This window comes from Arvicola amphibius, chromosome 2 (genome assembly GCF_903992535.2).
Source record: "Arvicola amphibius chromosome 2, mArvAmp1.2, whole genome shotgun sequence".
Classification (NCBI taxonomy): domain Eukaryota; kingdom Metazoa; phylum Chordata; class Mammalia; order Rodentia; family Cricetidae; genus Arvicola; species Arvicola amphibius.
Genome location: NC_052048.2, coordinates 27,720,895 through 27,738,735, shown reverse-complemented (window position 1 = coordinate 27,738,735; position 17,841 = coordinate 27,720,895). Strand labels below are relative to the sequence as shown.

Below are 17,841 nucleotides of genomic sequence, written 5' to 3'. Positions count from 1 at the left end.
GAGGTCAGATAAACGTGGGAATCCTCAGCCCACTGCAGGACTTTAGTTAGGAGCAGGAGAGTCCAGACCAGGTACATCAGAGGGCACCTTCAGAGTCACTGTCTCGGGGCGACCTATCCCACGCTCGACTCTTCACCCTGGCCCTGAGAAACAGCAGACATTCACCGGGATGCCAGTGTCTGTCTGAAGGAACCTCTGATGTCGAGTCTTGTGGAACCAAAGAGAAAATCGAGGGCATCTAAGAAGATGAGCTGATAAAAACTGCTCAGAAATGGGTCAGACTGCCCTGGTCCCTAGCCCAAAAGGGGAGGAGGAAGTTAAGTGTGCTGTGGAGAAGGAACCAGGATATGGGGAAAAGATGAAAGGCAAGAGGCCTTCCCACTCCTGAGCCGGGCACGGCTCCCAGAGAGAGCAGTGCTGCTGCCGTTTGGATCTCATCCACTCTCATTTTACTTGATATAAATTTAAACGGTCTCTGGAACAGTCTCCTACTTGGAGTACTTGTAAAGACAGCTAAGGCAGAGAGTTTGAACCTTTTTTTTTCTTCTTGAACATAAACTTGGGTGTTTAGTGATCTCTGATCACCGTCTGTATCCTAGTAATACATAAAGCTCTCGGGAAGTTATTAACTGTTTAGCCCTCCCGGGTCTTAGGGGAATACATTTTCCATGTTCAAAGAGTCTGTTGTAGGCAATTTATTGGGTAAGATGCAAATGTATCCCCGTGGGCTGCTTGGAGCACCAAGCTAGGTTCCCCAGAGTTCCCCACCCCACCATACAAACAGATACAGCTTTCTCACAAAGACTACAGTCTGTTACCTATTTCAAGCTGGCTTCTTGGACCCGTATATTAGAGTTCTGATGGTTGCATAGAATGGCTCAGAATGGAGATAACGGTATGAAAAGGCGTTTAGAAAGAAAGACACAATCAGTCAACAGGCTAGATTTCCCAGGCACCGTGTGGGGCACAGCTGCTTTGTTTGGTGGTCAAGTACAGTATAACAAACGAAGTTAAGAGTCAGAAAGTTCTGGACTGAGTCCCTGTCTACTACTTTTTCACTATATGCCCTCTGCCAAGTCTGTTATCATTTCAAGATCTCTACTGCCTCATCTTCCAAAGGCATCATTCAGGGGCTTGGACAAATTCGGCCAATAGGTGCTTCTCCATTCAGTACGGCTACAGTATTCCGATTTCCCACACTATGCCAAGCACTGCGAAGTCATTCCTTCCCAGGGCAGAACCAGGAAGGTACTCTTTTCCTATCCTACCGATAAGACTGAGGTCTAAACATCTTACGGGCTTTTCTGCAGTCCTCACAAATGGCTGAACTGAGACTCAAACTAGCTCTGTGTGGTTTCAAAGTCCACGGGCTGCTCGGTCAATCCTCAGCCCAACCCTGAGAAGCCGGTCTTATGGTGCCTCATCTATGGAGGACAGAAGCTAAGAAAACAGTGGTCAGGCAGCAGGAAGTCACAGGCCAAGTCCCTACACGGCCACTGACACGGGGCTGGCTGCGTTTTCACAGCCAGTCCTGCCTCCCAACTGTGATTTTTGCACAGCACCCAGGACAGGTATTTAGATAACAGCAGGGTATACAATGAAACACAAAGGATCGGACAGTCAGGGAAGACTTCATTGTGAAGAGGAACCAAACAGGTATTTTGGGGTGGGTGCATTTCCAAGTCTCAGAGGCCTGCCCCCACATATGCATGGGTTCCTGCTGGAACCATAAGGTATTTTTCTGAAATAAAACAAATGTAAAAACACTACCTTCCCTGAGCCCCAGATCACAGAAACCTGCCAGGCAGAATCCAGGATCCTTGCGAGTCTTTCCTCTGGCTCTCGTGTGTTTTTCCTGTCTTTTTTTGCTAAAAAGCCCATTTTCCTGCCTCAAACCACACTAACTTAACTTTGTGGCTGGCTCAGCCCAGGGAGTGTTGTTCCCCGCTCCCACTTCACTCGTTGGTCCTGGAGAATATCACTTGCTATTGCCCATCTCCCTACATTTCCTCTGACTTTTCCTTATATGTAATTTTTAAATTTACCCAGTCCCTATGGTGAACATCTTTGCAGTAACCCAGAAAAGTCAAACTTGATATTTGCTTCTAAACCTGGGTCCCCTGAAGACAGGCATCTCAGTAAATGGCAACATCCCAAGTCGATCATCTTTGGAGCTGAGGCCTTGAGTTCCATGTCTAGCACTAGAGGTAAGGAGTGAGGGGCAGGTGATGGCCTGTGGGAGACCTAAGAACTGGCATTCTGCAAGCTCCCAAGGAATTCTGGGGCTAATGGTTCTCAGTCCTTGAGTGGCAAAGTTTTTTGGAAGAACCTTGGTTAGCTAGAACTGAGCTTAGGTGGTAGAACGCTTGCTGAGTGTGTGCAAGTCCTGGGTTCCACCCACAACACTGGGAAATCGCTTCTTGATCCTAGAGCAAAGCATTCTCCACCAGCAGCCATTCAGCTGTCCTCAATCAATGGTTCCTAAGCAGCGGCCATGCTCTCTAGACTGAGTTCCAAAGTGAGACTGTCGGGTCACAGGATATACATGTGTTAGAACAGAAACACAGACATTAGCGTGTGAGCTTTCCAAAACACTGAAAAACAATCCATCATCATTTATATCATTTCGGCGTGTTTTAGGAGATAGGATGGATTAGACAACAGAAGCACTTGCCACCAAGCCCAGTGACCTGAGTTCAATCCCCACGGTGGAGAAGAGAACTGACTCCCCACAAGTTGTCCTCTGACTTCCAGATGTGTGCCCTGTTTCGCACCCAGAATAAATAAATGGAATAAAAGAATTTAAAACTGATTCAAAACACGATGACTTTATAACATGTCTGTGTGCATGTTGTGTGTGTGTGTGTATCTTGGTTAGGGCTTCCATTGCTATGAGGAAACACCATGACTAAAAGCAAGTTGGGGAGTAAAGGACATGTTTGGCTCACACTCCCACAGCACTGTTCATCATAGAAGGAAGCAAGGACAGGAACTCAAACAGGGCAGGAACCTGGAGGCAGGAGCTGAAGCAGAGCCCAGGGAAGGATGTTGCAACTGTTGCTGCCCATGGCTTATTCAGCCTGCTTTCCTATAGAACCCAGAACCCATGAACAGAGGTGGTCCTTATCCAGAATGGGCTGGGCCCTCCCCCACCCTTATCAATCATTAAGAACATGCCCTACAGGATTGCTTGCCTACAGACAGATCTTATGGAGGCATTTTCTTAATTGAGGCTCCCTCCTCCCTGATGACTCTAACTTGTGTCGTGCTGATATAAAAACCCGTTGGCACAGTATTCCTGCAACTCGCTCAGTCCCCTCAACAGTGGTAACGTGCACTTTTCAACGGCTGTACCCTTCTGTTTCTGTCACACAGCTCCCCATGCTTCTTTCCCACCTGAAACACGGGGCAATGAGAATAACAATGTCCATCTACTTCACACCCACTGGGAAGGATGGAGAAATCAGCACCCTCAGACAAAGGGGAAACAGTCGAAACTCTGAAGGCAGAGGTAGGAAGACTGTCCTGTAGTGAGGGGCTGCGGGCGGTTTCCCACCGCCCTGCTCTCGGCCAGCGGCTAGCTTAAAACCCGAAATAACAACACACAAATTGTATTCTTTTAAATACTGCCTGGCCCATTATTTTCAGCCTCTTCCTCACATCTTGATTAATAATAATAATCTGTGTAGCACCATGAAGTGGTGCCTTACCGTTTAGTTTCTAGCATACGTCCATCTTGGGCTGGAGCTTCATCGCGTCTGGCTTCTCTCTCTGGAGAGGCATGGCAGTCTGCCTAACTTAGGAGAGGTGTGGCATCTTACTGATCCTTCTACCTCACTTCCTCTTCCTGTTCTGTCTACTCTACCCACCTGAGGGGCGGTCTATCAAATAGGCCAGGCAGTTTCTTTATTAGCCAATGAAATCAACTCAAACAGAAGACTCTCCCACATCATTTCCCCTTTTTCTGTTTAAACAATAAAAGAAAGGCTTTAACTTTAACATAGTAAAATTACATATAACAAAATAGTTATCAAGTAAGAATTAGTTACAATACTTATATCCATTTTATCTTTGAGTTCTAGGCCAGCAATAAAAAAACAAAACAAAAACAACAGAAAAGAAGCAAAAATCACCAGAGCAGGGCCAGTCCTGATAGCCCCAAACTGTAGGCAACTCAATAGTCATCAGCAATTAATGAAGATACTTGGGAGACAGGTGAGCAGGAGGATCAGATAGGGGGTTCAAGGTCAGCCCAGGCTACACAGCGAGTCTCAGGATGGTTGAAGCTGTATAGGGAAGCCCTGTCTCAAAAAACAAAAACAGAACCAGGGTGGTGGTGCACACTTTCAATCCCAACTCTGGAAGACAGAGGTAGGAGGATCTCTGTGAGTTTGAGGTCAGCCTGATCTACATAGTGAGTTTCAGGACAGCCAACAAAACAAAGTGAGACCCTATCTCAAAACAAAAGGAAAAAAAATTACTCAAAAGACAAAACAGCCAGATTGTGGTGGTGCATGCCTTCAACTCCAGCACTTGGAAGGCAGAGGCAGGCAGGTCTCTGTGAGTTTAAGGCCAACCTGGTCTATAAAGTAAGTTCTAGGGTAACCAGAGTTGTTACACAGAGTTGTTACCTGTCTCAAAAAGAAAAAAGACGCACTCGGGAGGCAGAGGCAGGCGGATCTCTGAGTTCGAGGCCAGCCTGGTCTACAAGAGCTAGCTCCAGGACAGGCTCTAAAAAAGCTGCAGAGAAAACCAAAAAAAAAAAAAAAAAAAAAAAAAGAAAAAAGAAAAAAGAAAAAGACACAGACACAGACACACACAGACACACACAGACACACACACACACACACACGGGTTAGGAATGCAGCTCAGTTTGTAGAGTGTTTTTTTTAGCCCATCCTTAGTCCTGGGTTCAATTTCCAGCACCCATAAACAGGGCATGGTGGAGCAAGCCTTAATCTCAGCACTCGGAAGCAGAGGCAGGAGAATTAGAAGTTCAAGGCCATCCTTGGGCTACATTGTGAGTTTGAGGATAGCCTGGGCTAAACCATGTCTTAATCATCCCTCCGGAAAAAAAAAATTAAAGGAAGAAAAGGAAAAAAAAACAAGACAGTATATACACCCATGGAATATCGTAATATAAATATGTATGTGTAAATGTAATGTAAATAGTTGTTATACTACGTGTGTGTGTATGCGTGTGTGTGTGTGTGTGTGTGTATGCCTTCATTCCCAGCACTTGGAAGGCAGAGGCAGGCAGATCTCTGTGAGTTCAAGGCCAACCAGAGTTGTTGCTTCTTTCCCACCTGAAACACGAGATTATATACATATATACACATTTATGCTATACCCAATATCACAAGCCATCTAGAAAGACTTCTAGTATATAAGAGGATGTGCTAGGTTGCATGAATGTGAGGAACTAGAGCATCCCTGGATTGGGTACCCTCAGTACCACAGGCCCCAGAACTAATCTCCTGTGGATAACTGAGAGACCCATGCTATACCAATAAACCACTCAGGAGGCAGAGGCAAGCAGATCTCTGTGAGTTCGAGGCCAGCCTGGTCTACACAGAGAGTTCCAGGACAGGCTCCATAGCTACTGAGAAACCCTGTCCCAAAAAAACAAAAACAAACAAACAAACAAACAACAACAACAAAAAACCTCAGACACACAGGGGCACCTACTACATGAGCCATTCATATAAAATGTTCAGAACAGGCAAATTCCTGGAGATTAAAATAAGAGAGAAGACTCGTGGTTGCCTGTTCTGGGGGTAGAGAGAAGATTGATTGCCACTGTGTACTGGTTCCTTTGCAGAAAAATTTTTTTAAAGTTTTGAAATCAAATACCGGTTGCCCTGAACTGTACTTTTTGGGGGGCAGGGGAGGGATACGGTGCTGACGCTCACACCTCCAGCCTTGCACATGGTAGGTCTGAGCGCTGCCACAGAGCACTGAGCCACACCCTCAGCCCCTACTGAACTGTAGCCGGCAATGAATGATTCCTTTTTCTTCTCTAGGATGGGCACTGAGAACCTGACCTCCCTCTCCCACCCCCAGAACGTCTGGGTCTCTTCCTCCTCCTTCCCAATGCATCCCCACCCCCAGCTTAATTACCACAGGTCCCTGGAGAGCTGGCAACAGGTTTTTCCTTAAAGCTGACTCCTTAGGGTTTGTAGATAGCAGAGCCCCTCCCTCTCGTGCCCAACCCCCTCCTCTTTGCGCGCAGATCGTTTACTTATTAAACCAATTAGATTAAATGACTCACACTGCACCCTTGGGTATGAGCTGGTGTAAACATCTCACAAGAGACTGACTTGTTCTTGAAAGGCTTCTGTGTCCCTCAGCTAAGGAGAGTCCTCACCCCCAAGTATTTCTCAGATCCCAGAAGCAAGAAACTGGAGGACTATGGAGTTGGGGGAAAGTTGCTGCTCCATTCCTGAGCTGTGTCACCTCAAGGAAGACCACACTATCTCCTCAGAGAATTAACACAAAAGCTTTCTTATTTCCCGGGCTTACAAAAACAGCAGGCCAGGTAACCTCATATTAAATTCCTGGTGCTTCAAAGGAATTGGGGAGTGGGGCGGCGGGGGTTCACATGCTAGGAAAGGGCTCTACCACTTTTCAAGACCAGCTCTGAGCGTGCAGAGCTATTCACAGCCCTCTGGTCGGCCCAGTGTTGCCACATCTCAGCTCCACCCAGTAACACCCAGAGCTGTGTCTCATGGAGCTCCACCCCTGATGAAACCCGGTTGGTGTGAGAGGCCTTGTCGACAGACAGCATGTGGCATGCCCTGGCCAGCCTAGGCAACCAAAGCCCATCACTCACCTTACCTGAAAAGTGAGGAGAAGGGCCTAAATTATTTCCCTAAGATAAAGATTGACTTAATAACTTTGGACTGGACTCCAGAGCCAGGGCAGGGAACACAGGTGTATGGAGCAGGTCTCTATCCTGGGAAGCAGCAGCAGCAGATCTAATGAAAGACTATAGGCAAGTTCCAGCGCAGTGTGGCGGAGGTCTAAAAGGGTGTGATGGAGGGAAGTTCCTAGGCCCCCTTTCTTTTCAGCTCCCACCACCCACGTGCTAGCCAGCGACCTAACAAGCCCTCCCTGTTTAGAACAAACCCTCCCTGCTCCTGGCACCTCTTGCAAACACCAGCTCCAGTGCCATCCCTCCAGCCCGCCTGAAATCCAGGGGCGGGGAGTGTGATGTGAGCCGGATCCTGTCCTGGAGTGCAACCACATCCACTTGCCACCCCCAGCAGGCATTTCCCAGTCTGTATATTTATGACTCTCTTAAAATAGGTCCCAGCACATGGGCCCAGGGGCTTGATTTAGGTCAATGAAATCAACATTGGAGAGTGAGGCATCCCTGAGCAAAGCTGTTGTTTCTTCTCTAATTCTATATCTGGGTTTCCGTACCATCTACATTCCTCAGGAGGCTGCCCCATTCACCATCCTGTGTTGCCTCAGGTCCCTCCTCCCCTGAAAATGGTCTCCTGTCCCACTCCAGCAGATGGATTTCCTAAAACACAGTAGCCTCAGGCTGGCTTCTAATGCTCATTTATTATTAAGCATTTGTGTTTTGCAAAGTATTTCTCTGCTGTCAGCCCTTTTGTTCAATGAACTTAACCACCCCCTTGGAAACAGGCTCAGTTACAGTGATGGCCAGTAAGGTCTCAGGACAAACTGCCCATCATCTTTGAAGTACTGGAGGGGAAGCAGTGTCTCGGGTATGTTCCTGGTTCAAATACCTCCAAGATATGGCAGGAATTCTGTGTTGGGTGAGTGAAATTATTGGACCCAGGTTCTACCTTCCCTCCATGCAACAATTGCCTGGCAAGAAAAAGTCTTGAGGCCTGGGCCGCTCCTGTTCCATCAACTCATAAGACTGTATTCAAGGTGAGGACCTTGCTTCCTAATTCTTCTCTGAGAGGTGATTTCCTCTGTTGTCTAGCTCTCAAGTCCAAAGTCTAGGAGGGTTAACCCAGAGTCTAGGAGAGTTAATCCCAAAGGACAGAGTCTGTGAGCTACTGGGCCTATGTAAATCAGAGGTCAGAGGGAGGAAAAGAGAGGATGCAAGGGTAAGCCTGAGCCGTGGAGAATGGTGGAGGCTAATCTGAGGGGTTAAGTAGGTCAGAGGCTCGGACTTGAACAGAGAGAGGCCTAAATCCAAGATAAAATTTATAAAGGAAGTTGTTCCAAAATAGGGAATAGTTATGGGGGCAGAGAGTGTGGGGTCTAGAAGTTTTACCTTTCCTTAACTAATAAGAATTGGATGTTGCTATAAACAAGTGTCTGAGATTAGAGAGATGGATAGAGAAGAGGCAATTAAAGAAAACAACTGGCCAGGCAGTGGTGGGGACACCTTTATAATCCCAGCACTCAGGAGGCAGAGGCAGGTGGATCTCTGAGTTTTGAGGACAACCTGTTCTACAGAGTGAGTTCCAGGATAGAAAGAAAAGAAAAGAAAAGAAAAGAAAAATAGAAGGGAGGAGAGGAGAGGAGAGGAGAGGAGAGGAGAGGAGAGGAGAGGAGAGGAGAGGAGAGGAGAGGAGAGGAGAGGAGAGGAGAAGAAATCTGTTGTACTGGGATGGGACCTCTGGTAGGTTGATTACCCAGATCACTTCTAGTTACTGTTTGATTGGAAGCGTCACCCCAGCCCCCTGGTACCCTTATTTCCAAAGAGTCTGAAATGTTTGGGTCTAGGCGTCACTCCAGCCCCCTGGCACTCCTATATCCAGGGAGTCTGGAATGTTTGGGTGGAACTTTCTACCCCAAGTCCCCTCCCCTGGGAGTTGCCACAGTCAAGACTCCACCTCCAAGAAAGCTCGCAAAAGGTGACCCCTCCCCAGGGAGGGTCAAGACCACTCCCACAGGCTATTTAAACTGACCCCCATCCAGCAAACAAACAGGTGGTCTTCCCAGTTCTTCTCCCGCCTTCTCCTTCACCGACTGGAAGGCTACCCGGAGCACTGGCATCCATTAAACCTGGGCTTTTTTAATTCGGTTTGATTTGGTCTGATTTGGATTATTGCATCAGCAGAGAGGCTTATTGGGCCTTAAAAACTTTACAGTTACAAACGATGACCACCAGAAGATACCCCTCTCCTCTTTTTGAGACGGGGGTCTCACTATGTAAACTTTGCAACCTTGGCTGGCCCGAAACTCATGTGGACCAGGACGTTCTTGAACTCCCAAGAAATCTGCCTGGTTCTGTTGGGATTAAAGTCAGAAGCACCACACGTGGCCCTAGAGGTTTCCCCTTTATGGGGATAAAGTAGTAAGGTTTGAATCCAGGGCCTCTCACACACCAGCATGCACACCCTCAGCTCCAGTTCCCAACCATACGATGCCAGCCACAGTTCTGCCCTATTGTTAAATGCACACATAGAGACCATGTTCTTTTCTTTTGCAGGGCTTCCTTGGACAAGCCCAGTGTTCCCAAGAGTGTTCAAGACACGTCGTTTAGTGGGGTGAAGAGCAACAGCTTCAGGCCACTAGATTTGTTTTTTTTTTTTTTTTAATTTATGTGCATTGGTGTTTTGCCTGCATGAGGGTATTGAGTATCCTGGAACTGGAGTAATAGACAGTTGTGAGTTATCATGTGGGTGCTGGGAATTGAACCCGGGTCCTCCAGAAGAGCAGCCAGTGCTCCCACCCGCTGAGCTATCTCTCCAGGCCCTGGCCACCAGATTCTCTCCCAGAGCTGTGTGGAATCATCTATACCGCTGTTGCTCCTGTGCCAGCTCAAAGCTCCAAGGCAGGATGATGCGTCCACCTCTCTAGACAGCACTTAGACCCTGTGTTACTGTTATGGTAGAGATTGTTGTTGGTTTTATTATTGTTGTTCATGAATATTATTTCATAGTAGGAATTTTTAATTTTTACTATTATTGTTATTTATTATTATTTTGTAGTAGGCACTATTATTATTATTGCCGGGGCAGTGTGATGATGGGGTAGAACCCTCAGTACATGGCGGGTGATTTGAAGTATGTAAGGGGCTGGTGAGTGGCTCAGGGTAGAGCACTTGCTTAGTTAGCAGACACGTGTTCTGGGTTAGACCCCCAGTACATACAAAGCATGCACACACACACATGCAGGCATGCATGTGCACACTTGCATACATGTATACACCTTATATACTACCCCAGAGGTGTTCAAAACAGTTATATGGGTGAAATTGCCATATACAGGAAATGTGAAACTACTAAGCAAATAATTAAAACTGTCACATCCAGAGCTGGAGAGATGGCTCTGAGGTTACGAGCACTGGCTGCTTTTCTAGAGGACGCAGGTTCAAATCCCAGTTCCCACATGATGGTTCAAGACTACCTATAATTCCAGTTCTAGGGGTTGTGACATCCACACACAGACATGCACACAGGCAAAACACCAATGCACATAAAATAAAAATAAATTAATTTTAAAAAACCTGTCACCACCAAGAAAGACATCGAGGAAACACAATGACTAAACGGATGGGATCTTGGAACAGAAAAAGATATTAGAAAGGAAATCAAAGTAAAATATGGGGAGGAGGGCTGGAGAGAAGGCACGGTGGTTAAGAGCATTGGATCTTCTTTCAGGGGACCTGGGTTCAATTCCCAGCACCCACATGGTAGTTCACAACTGTCTGTAACTCTAGTCCCAAGAGATCTAATGCCCTCGCCTGGCCTCCTGAGGCACCAGGCACACATATGGTACAGACACTGATGCAGACAAAACACCTATACACAAAAATAAGTAAACACGATAAGTACAGGGCAGGGTGTAGAAAGGTGTTAGAGCCTTTGTTTTCCATGTATGAAGGCCTGGCTCGGTCCCCAGCATCACTGAAACAAAACAAAGCAAACAAGTGTGGACGTCATTTTTTTTTTAAGCAGGGTCTAATATAGCCCAAGCTAGCTTCAACTCCCTCCTTACATGATCCTCCTGCCTCCACCTCAGAATTGTGAGTCAGGAGTGCATCCTTGGACTTGGAGAGCGTTAGGCAAGTCCTCGAGCAGCTGAGCTACAGCCTAGCCTGATTCTAATTAATATTAGTGCTATGACACTGGACCATCAGCGTGACAAATCATTCTCCTGAAGTAAGATGGTATGAAAACTGGGAGGGATGTAAACCCTTGTGGCTAGGGTACCTTTGTAACTATAAAATGACTCTAAAATTAATTGTATTTCAAAATCTAGCTGTGTCTGTAATGTAAATGTTATATAATCATAGAAAACTTGGAAGCCAGGACTGAGGGTACACACTTGTAAACACTGGGGAAGCAGAGATGGGGTGGGGGTGGGGGTATCATCAAAAGGTGAAGGCTAGCCTGGTCTACACAGAGAGTTCCAGGCCAGCCTGGAAGGGATGGAGCGACCCTGTCTTAAAAGAGAAAAAAGGAAGGAAGGAAGGAAGGAATAAAGAAAGAAAAAGAGAAAGTGAGGGAGGGTCTAGAAGGAAGCATGTGAAACTCTGAAAAACCACTTGTTTACATTATATGGTCTGGAGATTTTTGCGTGTTCATTTCTTGAGAGGGCGTGGTGCTGTGGAACCCACCCTGGAATCACACTGAGCTGCTGCTCCTGCTTCATCTGCCTGGGCGCTGACATGGCAGGCAAAAAAATTGTTGGGTTTTTACCTTTTTATTATTATATACTTTAAATAAAAAGTTGTGTATGTGTGGCCGGGTGGTGGTGGCGCACGCCTTTAATCCCAGCACTCGGGAGGCAGAGGCAGGCGGATCTCTGAGTTCGAAGCCAGCCTGGTCTACAAGAGCTAGTTCCAGGACAGGCTCTAGAAACTACAGGGAAACCCTGTCTTGAAAATCAAAAAAAAAAAAAAAAAAAAAAGTTGTGTATGTGTGTTCATGCAAATGGTCCCGGTTGGAACCGGCTATACATGCTAAGCTCACATGCTACCATCTTTCTATACCCCAGGCCTGTCCTCAAACTCATAATCTCCCTGCCTCAGACTATTGAGGTCCTACATATGCCCACACCAAAAACTTTTAAAAAAGGATTTATTTGCTTATGTAGTTTATGTATATGGGTGTTTTCTCTACATGTGTGCACACCAGATGAGGACATTGGATCCCATGGGACTACAGTTACAGATGGTTGTGAGCCACCATGTGGGATTTGGGAATTGAACTCAGGATCTCTGGAAGAGCAACCAGTGCTCTTAACCACTGAGCCATCCTTCCAGTCCCTCAAAAATGTTTTTTTTTGTTTTGGTTGACTCAAAAAAATTTTTTGGTAGTGGAGATACAGGCCTGGTAAATGCTTCAAGCTACAACTTCAATCTTTTTCACTGTAGGAAGGGGGGTCTCACTAAGTTGCCTAGGCAGGCATCTAACCTGTGATCCTCCTGCTTCAATCTCTAGAGTAGCTGGAGCTACAAAGCTGCACCTCAATGCCTAGCAGTTTGGGTTTTATCATCGTCATGTATGTATGTGTGAGCACATGCATGTGTCATGGTATACATGAGTAAGTCACTGAATAACTTTTGGAAGTTGGTTCTTTCCTTTAACCATGAGCACTAGGGATCAAACTCAGGTCACCAGACTTAAGCTACAAGTACTTTCCTGTAGCATAATTAATAAAAACCCTGGCTCTTACCTCTACCTCAGTCCGAAATGGCAATCCTGCCTCCAGGAATCCTCAGAATGAGACTGAGAGGTAAGAGCTTGCTAGTGGCTTGACTGCTCTGCTTTTCTGATCTTCAGGTTGAACCCCAATATCTGTCTCTGGGTTTTTATTATTTGTGCTACATTTTCCTGCTAAGCCATTTTGTTGGCCCAGTTTGGGGCTCTCTTTTTTGAGACATGGTTTCAATATGTAGCCCAGGCTACCCTTGAATTTATATTCTTCCTGACTCTACTTCCTGAGTGCTTTGGAATTACAGGCATGTGCTACCATACCCAGCCTCAAAATGTTTTTAAGTCAAAGAAAAAAAGAAGCAAAAGGAAAAAATATAGGAGAATCAAGATTGGAGAATTCTGCCACGTTCCATCATGGCCATGACTGAAAAAGCACGAGGCTAGGAGACAGGAGTCTAGGGCTTGGGCCCTCACTATCGTCCAGCTTTGTGATCTGGTCCCGTTTTGTCTGGAAAAATGATGCTTCTAGGCTCCTGCAAATATTATGCTCTATTTTTTATGTGTTGTTTGATTGGGTTTTCGTCTGAGACAGGGTTTCTCTCAGGTAGCTCACGCTGGCGTCAAACCCACCCCACGGTCTTCCTGCCTCAGCGTACACTAAACACGCAGAAATGCAAACCTCTTGTTGCTAACACACCCGGTGTGGCTTCCTTTAAAGTAACACAGCATCCCAAGTACATTCAAAATCGCTCTGCCTCTAAAGCTGAGTCTTACAGAATTTCTCAGGGCTGCGTCTCCTCAGGGCTTACTCCACGGTGCCAAGCAGCTTTCGAGAGGTTAAATAAAGAGACAGCTGGGCTACAGTCTGGTTTCTAAGAAGAGCATAGGCTGAAGCTTAACTGGCTCGAATCTATGCAAATGAAAGAGGAGAGAAAAAGATGCCTGAAGCGGCCCATGGTGGCGCTCTGCCTGTCTGATCTGGGTCCCTTCGTGAGAGAGGGCTGGAAGCCCCCCCCCCCCCCCCCCCCCCTCCCTCTCCCCGCAGGTTCCACATGCCTTTGTTTTGGGTCTTTGTTTCTCTTCCTATCAATCCAGATGCTGGACAGTTTGAGAGGCAGACCTATTCAGACCCCTATCTCCGCACAGATAGCGATCCGAGGCGGGGGTAACGTGAAACAAGGGTCCTGGGCACTCCCCGCCACGACAATAAAGTGTGCCGGGCAGGCACCACCTCACACGGTGGGAGCGGTCTCAGAAAAAAAACGGGACAAAGCGTGAGAAAGCCCTGCAATTGCAGAAGACAAGCCAATGAAGGGACAAATTTCTGCCCACACAGATCTCAGCAGGGGCCAGTTTTTGATTTGGGGTTTATTCAAAGAAGTTCTCGAAAAATAAAACAATAAAAACTAGAACGTGAGAAAGAAAAAGAAAAACGTCTCTAATTGCGGGGAAGGGGAGAGCAGTGTCGCCCAAGAGGGACGACTGGAAGACAGGATATCATGAAAGCCACTGTGCTGCTGTTTTTCTTCCTTTTTCCCTTTTTAAAACTCCCTTTGTAGCCCAGGCTGGCCTCCAACTCACAGAGGTGCACCTGCCTCTGCCTCCTGAGTTTAAGGTGCACGCGATCACGCCCTACATGTGGTCATTTCTTTAGGTGGCATCAGCTTGGTATCCGTCCTTTTATTCATTCACTAGACATTAATTCATTCAAGAAACAAAGCTAAAATTCAAGTTGCCCAAGAGCTGACAGAATAATCCAGCCAGTACCTAAGAATGATAGTGATTTCCTCACCAAGACTGCACACGTACGGAGGGCTTTTGAGGAAGGAGGGAGAGTCTGGATTTGAGGGCAAAGTAGTAGAAAAAAATGGAAAAGCTGGGCACTTGGTGGTGCCTGACTTTAACCCCAGAATTTGGGAGGCTAAGGAAGACAGATCACCGAGTTTGAGGCCAGCCTGGACTACAGAGCGAGCTCCAGGACAGCCAACTCTAAGCAAAGAAAGCCTGTCTTGAAACGAAACAAAAAAGCAGAAAAGAAATAGAAGATTTAAAAACATGGTCACTATATTATTTAGTGTTTGTGTGTGAGATCAATAGTAACTGGCAGTTGGTATGTTCTGGGGACTATGCTCAGTGCTGGAAATCCGTGTGTGTGTGTGTGTGTGTGTGTGTTGCTGGGATCCAACCCAGGGCCTCATGCAAGCAATCTACTACTGACCTATATCCTAGTACAGGATATTCTTCAAGAATATTCTACAGGAGTGGATGTTTAGTGTTCAAGCACAAAGAATAAAAATGAAAGAAGGAAAGAGAAAGAAAGAAAGAAAAGAAGGAAGAAAAGGTGTGAAGTCACAAATTTGCTAACTGGCTAAATTTAGCCCTTCTGTGACCTATTATCCACCAGATAGAAACTAATACAGTATAAACGAGTAAGTAAGCACAGCTATGCAGCGACTAGCTAAGAATGGAGCTCAAGCAGGAAGGCACCTGGGTGGGCTCTCTCTTGATGACCTAGGGTTACAGGCAGATGAAACTGGAGATATAGAAATCAGGCCTCCATTCACTTCTGGCACCCTTGCGGCCATCTTTTCTGGATATGGGGTGACCTGGTTTCTGTTTAGTGTCCTGTCATCCCTTTACAGGATGTGATAGGAATCAACAAGAAAATTATATGGGTAGATTTTATAATGTATGATTTGAGGTTAGGGGCAGAGAGGGTTCCACTTTAAACCCACTCCGCTTATTAGTTTCCAAAAACAAGGATCTCCAAAACGGACTGAGCATGACACATCCGAGCTGCATTCTAGCCTGTGCACACATCAGGGGCAACAGCTCCATCAGTTCACATCAGAGGGGACACAGAGCTGGCAAGACACCCGCTCTGCCCAGCGTCTGTGTGCCCTTCTGTATCTCGGCACACAGGGTGTCCACTGTGAGGACACCAGACCACTGCCATGATTCTTCAGCTGGAACTGGACAGCCCCTTTAATTGCCTCCTTCACTCCATACCCATAATCACCACTGAGGCCTTCTGGCAGCTTTGGGATGGCTGCGGGTGTCAGAGCCCCAGACTAGAGGCCACTGCAACCTTCTCTGTTTTCCCGAGCACTTTCCCTTCCCAGGCTCATCCTTTCTCTGGCTTTCCTTCCCCTTTCCACCACTTTCAATCTGCTACACACTTTACAAGATCAAGACTTCTGATCCATGAGGTGGGAAGATCTCGCTATAAAAAGGGACAGGGGTATCAGCGACTGTCTCTCCCAGCTTATGGCTTAGTGGGTATAAGAAAGGAGAAGAATATGGATATTATTATCCTTCCCTCGGTGGCGTGGGAGCATGTGGAATGCCCTTCTGTATATGTGTTGCTTATACTGGGCACCATTTTGCAAATGGAGACTGCGTTTGTTTTCCCTGGCCACTCAGACTTGAATAGTCACATAGAAACTATATTAATTACAACACTGTTTGGCCTATTAGCTCAGGCTTCTTATTAGCTAACTCTTTCATCTTAAATCAACCATTTCTATTATTCTGTGTATCACCATAAGGCTGTGGCCTACCTGTAAGGTTGTGGGGCATCTTTCTCCTTCAGCAGCAACATGGCGTCTCCTAGACTCCACCTACTCTCTATATATATCTTTGTTTGGATTTCCTGCCTGGCTTTACTCTGGCAAGCTATTAGCCAAAACAGTTTTATTCATCAACTAATAAAAGCAATACATATACTGAAGGACATCCCATCAGCACTATTTTGTTTTCTTACATTTAGCTTTGCCCTTCCCACTCTGGGTGTTCTCAGGGAGTCAGGGTCACCACTCCCTTAACACACTCATGAGGTGGCCCAGGGTGAGCCCATGGTTGGCTATTACACCCTTGATCTGGTGGAACTTGGCCAGGTATGTGGCATCCAACATCTCACTCTGAAACACATGATCAATGTAGAAGTACTTGCCGTTGTGAAGGGTTTCTTCTAGCTAAGCAGAGGGTACAGGCACTGGGGTGTGTGTGTGTGTGTGTGTGTGTGTGTGTGTGTGTGTGTGTGTGTGTGTGAAGCAGATTTTCCCGGGCCTCATCTTCCAGGTGTGCTTGCAATCCTGTCAGCTGTAACTGCCCTGAGAGTGGGTCTGTGGGTCTGTTTGACCTGCTGGGCATAGTCCATTGGGAGCTGCAGGGCCGGATCTCGCGGGAAGAATGCATCATATTGCTCATGTGCTGTGCTGGGTGCTGCCGAGGCTGGAAGAGCGAGCTCATCATGTCTCAGAAGGCGCTTTCAGTAAGCTGTCCTTACTTTAGGCATCTCAGAGAAGCCCATCTGTCAGAACTGGGAGAGGACCATGAGCAAAAGGAGAAGGTGGCCACTGTCTGGGAGCACACCACAGGCAGAGAAGTTGTAGGGCTTGAAGGGCCGCTCCCTCCAGGAGTTGAAGGCCCTGCCCTTGCTCAGCCGGTAGGTTTTCAGATCACTTCAGGACAGCAGCTCCCTTGGCTCATTCTTTCCTCATCAGCCAGCTTCTCAGCCTGGCCTGACTGGACCACGGCAACTGCTTCTGTACTTCATCCTCTATACAGCAGGCCCATCTGCTGCCCTCCTGTGCATTTGGATCCACAGTCTTGCTGAAGCCCACCTTGCTGCTGATCAGTCACATATGCTCACTCTGCACCAAGCCTTCAAGAGGGATGTTTCGAAACACATGGGCCTCCTGGCTGTGTGTGAAATCTCACCTTCAGTGGTCAGCCTCCAGCACTTGGTGGAACAAAGCTCGGCCTCAATGACCTCACCCAGAGCCTGCAGGCTCTTCACTGAGCCCACAGCCACCACCTGGTGCTCTAGGCCCAGATGCATGGCCAACTCTGCTGCACTGTCCGGGCCACCATCCGCTGCCTCCTGCCGTCACAGCAATCGCTCCTACACAGGGTTGTCGGCCATGGCTGCTCCCACAGTGCTTGGTGTGTAAAATGAGTGACTTTTTGTTTGATTTCAAAACAGGGTTTCCCTGTGTAGCCCTGGCTGTCCTGAAACTCACTCTGTAGATCAGGCTGGCCTCGAACTCGGGAGATCCACCTGCCTCTGTCTCCCAAGCGCTGGGATTAAAGGTGTGCGCCACCACCACACAGCAGAAATCAGCGATGTTTATATCTAACTTAAACTTTGGACTATAATGTTAAGTTTTCTTTTCCCTTTCTGTGCCGCTGTACAGAACTCAGAGCCTTGAGCATCTACGCAAGTGCTACACCCCAGCACAAA

At 47.0% G+C, this 17,841-nt stretch overlaps 1 protein-coding gene and 1 pseudogene across 1 annotated transcript in view; both read right to left on the bottom strand.

Annotated features, from left to right (window-relative positions):
- B4galnt3 (beta-1,4-N-acetyl-galactosaminyltransferase 3) overlaps positions 1-17,841 on the bottom strand; it is a 101,993-nt gene that overhangs the window by 52,367 nt on the left and 31,785 nt on the right.
- Positions 16,406-17,523, bottom strand: LOC119806405 (annotated as a pseudogene).